Source organism: Calidris pugnax, unplaced genomic scaffold (assembly GCF_001431845.1).
Source record: "Calidris pugnax isolate Ruff unplaced genomic scaffold, ASM143184v1 scaffold44, whole genome shotgun sequence".
Taxonomy (NCBI): domain Eukaryota; kingdom Metazoa; phylum Chordata; class Aves; order Charadriiformes; family Scolopacidae; genus Calidris; species Calidris pugnax.
This window is the reverse complement of record NW_015094506.1, coordinates 4,980,518-4,986,135: the sequence shown is the minus strand read 5'-3', so window position 1 is coordinate 4,986,135 and position 5,618 is coordinate 4,980,518.

Sequence of the window (5,618 nt, the reverse complement as noted above, 5' to 3'; positions counted from 1 at the left end):
GGCGCGCGGTCCCGCCGCGTGGCCGGGAAGAAGGAGGAGGAGGAGGGGGGGGCGGTTGGGGCCGGTCCGGTCCTGTTCTGTTCCACGGGTGTTCGGCGGGGAGCGGCTCCGGTGCGCGGCCGCTTTCCACACACACACCCCTTCCCTCCTCCTCCTCCCTCTCCCTGTTTTCCCGCCGCAGGGCGCGGTGCGGTTACGGCTGGAGCGTTAGAAGGGGTTTGTTATTGTTTTGTTGTGGTGGTTTTGTTTTGTGGTGTTTGTTTTCTTTAAAAACTCTCACCATTCCCGTTGCAAAAGCCTGTGTCCGGCCCCCTCCGGCCATCTCAGGGGCTCGGCTTTCCAGGCTGGAAAGCCTCAGAGCAATTAGTTACCCCCCAGCTAATTCTCGCATGATGCGGCAGAGTTGGCTAACCCGCCTGGAGACGGAGCCGAGTTTGTGGGGAGGTGAGTGGCGTGGGTTTCCATCCCGGTAGCCCCAAAGCGTAAAATAACCTGACGGTTCAATGCCCCGAAGGGTTCCTGACTAGAAAAAAAAAAAGTGTTTTATTTTGCCCCTTGGAAGTTTTAGGTATGGAGGAGCTGAAATGCTGCTCCCCTGTGAGGCACTTCAAGCATCTGCACGTCGCCTGTCACGGCAGGTGCTTCTCGGTATAAAAACATCTTTGGGTCCCACCCTGAGTGCCCAGAAACACCAGCTTGGAAAGGCTGAGGTCCTTTGCTGCTGGCAGAGAAGCCCCACGTTCACTGTGCTGCTGGGGTGCCTCTGCTTGGCTTGGCTTTCATAGCTACAGCCCACGCTCGAGGGCTCAGAAGTGAGAACTAAGTCCCTGCAGATGCACATTTTGTGAAAGGGGAAGGTAAAAATCTCCTATCTAGTGACAAACTGGGATTTATTTTAGAAAATTTGCTTTAAATTTTCATCTGAAACTATTTTAACAGTACTTTCTGCTGTATTAATTAGCAGATTACAACTAATTACAGCTAATTAGGTGCAAAACTAACTAATTAGTTGAAAAACTAGTGGGGTTTTGTGTGCACGTATATATAAGTAAATACTGGCACCTCACAGTATGCCATATAACAGAAATGGCTACAGTGAACTACTTTTTTTCTTTTTACAGTGACGTTTAAACTTCTTTGTGTCTGAATATCAGCGTGGTTGTAAAACCAATCCTATTTAACTAAGCTTGGTTTTGCAGTACTGACAGTAGCTGCGCACACACCTAGGAAGGAGATGCATATCTGTTTATCCTACTGCAGGTCTTCAGTTCCTTTTGCTGATGTGCAAAAGACTTCAGTGCCTCACCCTAGGTTACATCCATTATTCTGTTGCGTAATTCCGAAGGTGTAAACAGTATTTTGGGAGGGAGAGGAACAACTCTGACTTCTTTTGGCCAGAGAAAGCATTAGGGAATGGAAAGGTGATCACCTGACTTAGAACTTTTTCCATGTTAATAGGGTCTCTAACTTCCAGGTTAATGTTTAAGAGTTTACATTTGGTTAATAGAAGGGTGTTTGTATTATAAGTATAAAAATTAGGTTTTGGAGTTCTGGAATGGTTTTTTCCATCTAAGATCTTCACTGGATATCTTTATCTCAGAAGTTAGAAAAAGTATTTCAAAGGAGAATCTTCTGTAGCTCTTTTAAGTTCTCTGGTTTTATTTACATATTTGAGCTAAATATTTGAGTAAGTTATTGGATAGTTGGAGTAGTAGAGAAATTACTTTTCATGTCAAAATGGAAGCTTGGAGGGTTCCCCTCTTCTCTTCCTTAATAGTGCTGTTTGCAGTAGGACTATTTTGTGTGTTTATAGGGTCTACTCATTCTTTGGAAACTGCTTGAAACTTAGCATGGCCTGGCTTCAGGAGGAAATAATCTCATTGAGTCTATCTCAGTCAGGCTTACCTGTATTAGTGTTAAAGACAGGCTTAGTCCCCAGGGTGATGTTGTGAGTGGTTAGAGAATAATGACTAAGTGATACTGAAATCTATCAATAATTTTTTCAATGAAAATTCTGGTCATTGATCTGTTGTTTTCTTAAAGCTAATGATTCTAACTTAAATGATGCTACCTGCTCATCAAGCCAGAATGAGATGCTTTATTTCTGACTTGCTGTTAAAGTTGCATCAGAAGTGTTGAGTCTTTCCTGTTTTCATGTATTTTCTAACCTTTATTTAACCTGTATTTAATTTTTACATAGATGCTTTCTGTATAGAAATCATACACCAGTGTATGCTTATGTTTGGAAAGTATTTTGACATGGCTTTTTAGTCATACCTGCTTTTTCATAATTGCATAAAAATACAAATATTTTGACATGAATTGTTATGAAATGAGTCATTAAAAGGCAACATGTTTCAAAAACCTGCAATTGAGCAAAGAAACAATAGCAGCCCTTAAAAGTAAAGCACAGAAATCCAAATTGATGAACAGGGCTTTTTGCCTCTTCTGTTGTTTTGTTCAAATAGAATTTGACCCTTTTGAATTCTTGGTAATCCAATTTCTCTCTGAAGATAATTTTGCTGTCAGTGATGAAAGTGGATGCAGAAACAACACTTGTGGTTCTTCCAACAAGCAGCATTTCTCATCACTGTGATGAGTGATGCAGTCATTGCTGCAGTGGAGTCCTGACAGCTCCCAAGAGTTGTTACTGGAATTGCACAACTCTGTTTTAGCACAAAGGGTCCATTTAAAATCTTTTTTGTTGTTGTGTGTATGCTATTTATACAGCTCAGTTTCTGTCTTTGCCTTTAAGACTGTCTCATATATCTGTATACTGTTAGGTTAAATACGTTGCAAACTTTGCATATATCCTTGCTGTGCTTTTTATCATTGTAATCAAATACTGATTTAAGGGATTTTAGAGTAACTTGCTTTTGAATTGTTCTGGGACTGTAACTCTAGATTTGATAGAGGATAACTGGATAATAAAAACATTTTCAAGGTCTGGGAGTGAAACTGTTTAGCCTTGGCAGTCCATAAAGTAGCCTATTTTAAAGCCTGCATATGTATTAGTTAAACATATATCATAGACTGTTCTGAGCCTGGAAAGTTTTAGAGGGGGTGTGAAGAGGGCAGAGGTTGTTTCAGCCTTGAGATAATTCAAGGTGTCAGACTTGTCAGACTTAAAACTGTCTGATCTTGAGGCTGATAATTTGGAATTGCTCAAGAATTTGATTCCTGCCTGGTTTTTTTGTTCTGTTGTTTTGTTTTTTAGCTTGAGCTGTTCTTAAATATGTGATTGGAAGCTGGGAATGTTATTGACATTTTTGAGTTAGAGGGTTCTCAGTCTGCTTCCAGTAAGTCAGGCTTTGTAAGAGTCTTACTGTTTAAAAAAAGAAAAAGGAAAAAAAGAAAAAAGTGTTGCCAGCAAGCATTAGATGGATCTTAACTTGTGTGTATTGTGTTACCCTGGACATTAGCTACTAACACTACTAAAATGCTTCAGAATTTGTGGTTTCCTTTGTGCAGAAGACAAGAAGTTCCAAGGCTTCCCTAGGCAGTCCCTATAGTCCTACGGAAAACTCTGATTTCTTTTTAACAGACTAGTAAGGAATTATGTGCCCTATTGTCAGCCTACAAGGGTAAAAATTTAGGAGGAACAGTTACTACAAGTGCTGTATGTTTTGCCTAGCCCTGTAACAATTTATCGGACTGCAGTTGTTTAGTTCTTGCAGCATAATTTAGATTAAGTAATGTCAGCATTCCAGGCACGCATTTAGATTTTTGCAATGGCTTCGGAAGATGCCAATTTTTGGAACTTATGGTATTTTATCTTGACAGTTTATCCTTGTAGACTGGAGGTAGTGTCGTGCTGTTTGCTTGCCTTTTTCTGCAGGGCCTTGTGCCAGAATCTGTCACTCCTACCACCTCCTTCTCCCTCTTCCACCCTCTCTCCCCAGTTTATCCCTGTCCCCATCCCGTCCTGCCCCATCCAGGTTTGTTTTCAGCCTCTTTGGGGCCTGAGCCTGAGGTGGTGCTGGTGACAGGAGGGGGAAAAAAGAAAGGAGAACGGGACTGAAGCAGCCTGACTTAAGCTGTAGGATTTTATTCTTAGGATATAGTTTTATGTTGCACTAATTCCTGAAAGCAGATAGTCCTACACCTTTCCAGTTCCTCCTGCCTGTTCCTGTTGGCCCCGTTTCTTCTCCTCTTCCTTGCATCACGTCTTAACAGTTGTGTGGGGCCTCAGGGAGTTGGTCAAGCCTGCTGAGTTGATAGAAATGTTTTTATCCCTTCAGAGCGTGTATGGCCAGAGCAATTGAAAACTATTGGGAGATGGAAATGCCAGGCAGAGGATGGATGGGAATGGTAGTCCTTGTGGCAGCTTGCCATTAGGCGTGATTAGATGTTATATGAAACAGCTGGAGAATTCAGCCTATGCTTATTTCTGGCTGCTACCCAAAGTCGATATAATATAGAAGTTTATTCTATACTGAAAGAATGCTGTCTATACAGAGAAAGCTTCTTAACTTGTAGCTAAGGAAAGACATGAATATTGAAATACATAAGAGAAATGGAATTATTGTCTAGGCAGCAGTTTTTTAATTGCATAAGCATTTTAGGCCATTAGGGTTTTCCTAACTTGTTAGATTTCTGTTCCAAAAATAATTCTAATTTTAGTAGTATCTGTAATAATACAGCTTAGTTTTGACTAAAAACATAAGTTACGTTTTAAGGAGAAAATTTCAGCCAAGGAGGCAGCTTTTCCTTATGAGAAAGGGTGGGTGGATGATGTGCGTAAGTACAAATGACAGTGGGGTTCTAGGTGAAAGAGCCAACAGACACAGTGGGCATTGTGTTACACCGAGAAAAGCATGGTGCATGTGTGCTTTTTATTTGCTGGTTTTACCGTGAATTGGATCATCATGTTTTGTGTCACAGCAGAAAGCTGAGATTATCAGCAGGATTTGAATCAATAAAACACATGTCACTCTTTTGATAATCTTACTGTTTTGTTTTTTCTTCTCTATTTTCCTGAAAAGTATGGGAGGCACAATACCGCCTGCTCCAGCCAATACCTCCACAGAGGAGACAAGTAAGGTGAGATACGAAGAATTTATCATAAAAACTAACACTTGGACTCTGCAAAAAATACTGAGCAGGAGGAGGGAAAAAATTGCTGTCAATTTTCACTTAAATAGGGTGGGTCAGTATGCTAGGGTGAGTGAGTGGGAGAGTTCAGTCTGAAGCCCATTGCATGTTGTAGATGACTCGTTACAGATGGTTTCCTAATTTTTTTCAAGCGTTATCATGCTCCATTTCCCTAATCCTGAATGCCTCATGTTCCAGGCAATGCAAATGCCAAACAAAGTCTCGATTTCTTTTTTTTTTAATGTTCTCATTGTTTATACACCTCTTCTGTAGTCATTAGTGGATTAAATTATAATCTGTGCATGAGAAGAAATATTAGTGAGCATGGTAGGTAATGAAGTGAACAGTTGAACTAGCAACTTTTTAAGGCAGTATTGTTGAAGAGTTTTTCCTCATATTTTGTTCATTTGTTTTAAGGAACACAATAAACTTGGTTTATAGATATTTGTAGAGGGATTTTCCCACGCCTGAAATTCTTTTAGAAAAAGTAGATATTTTTCTTTTCATTTGTTCTATTTAACAAG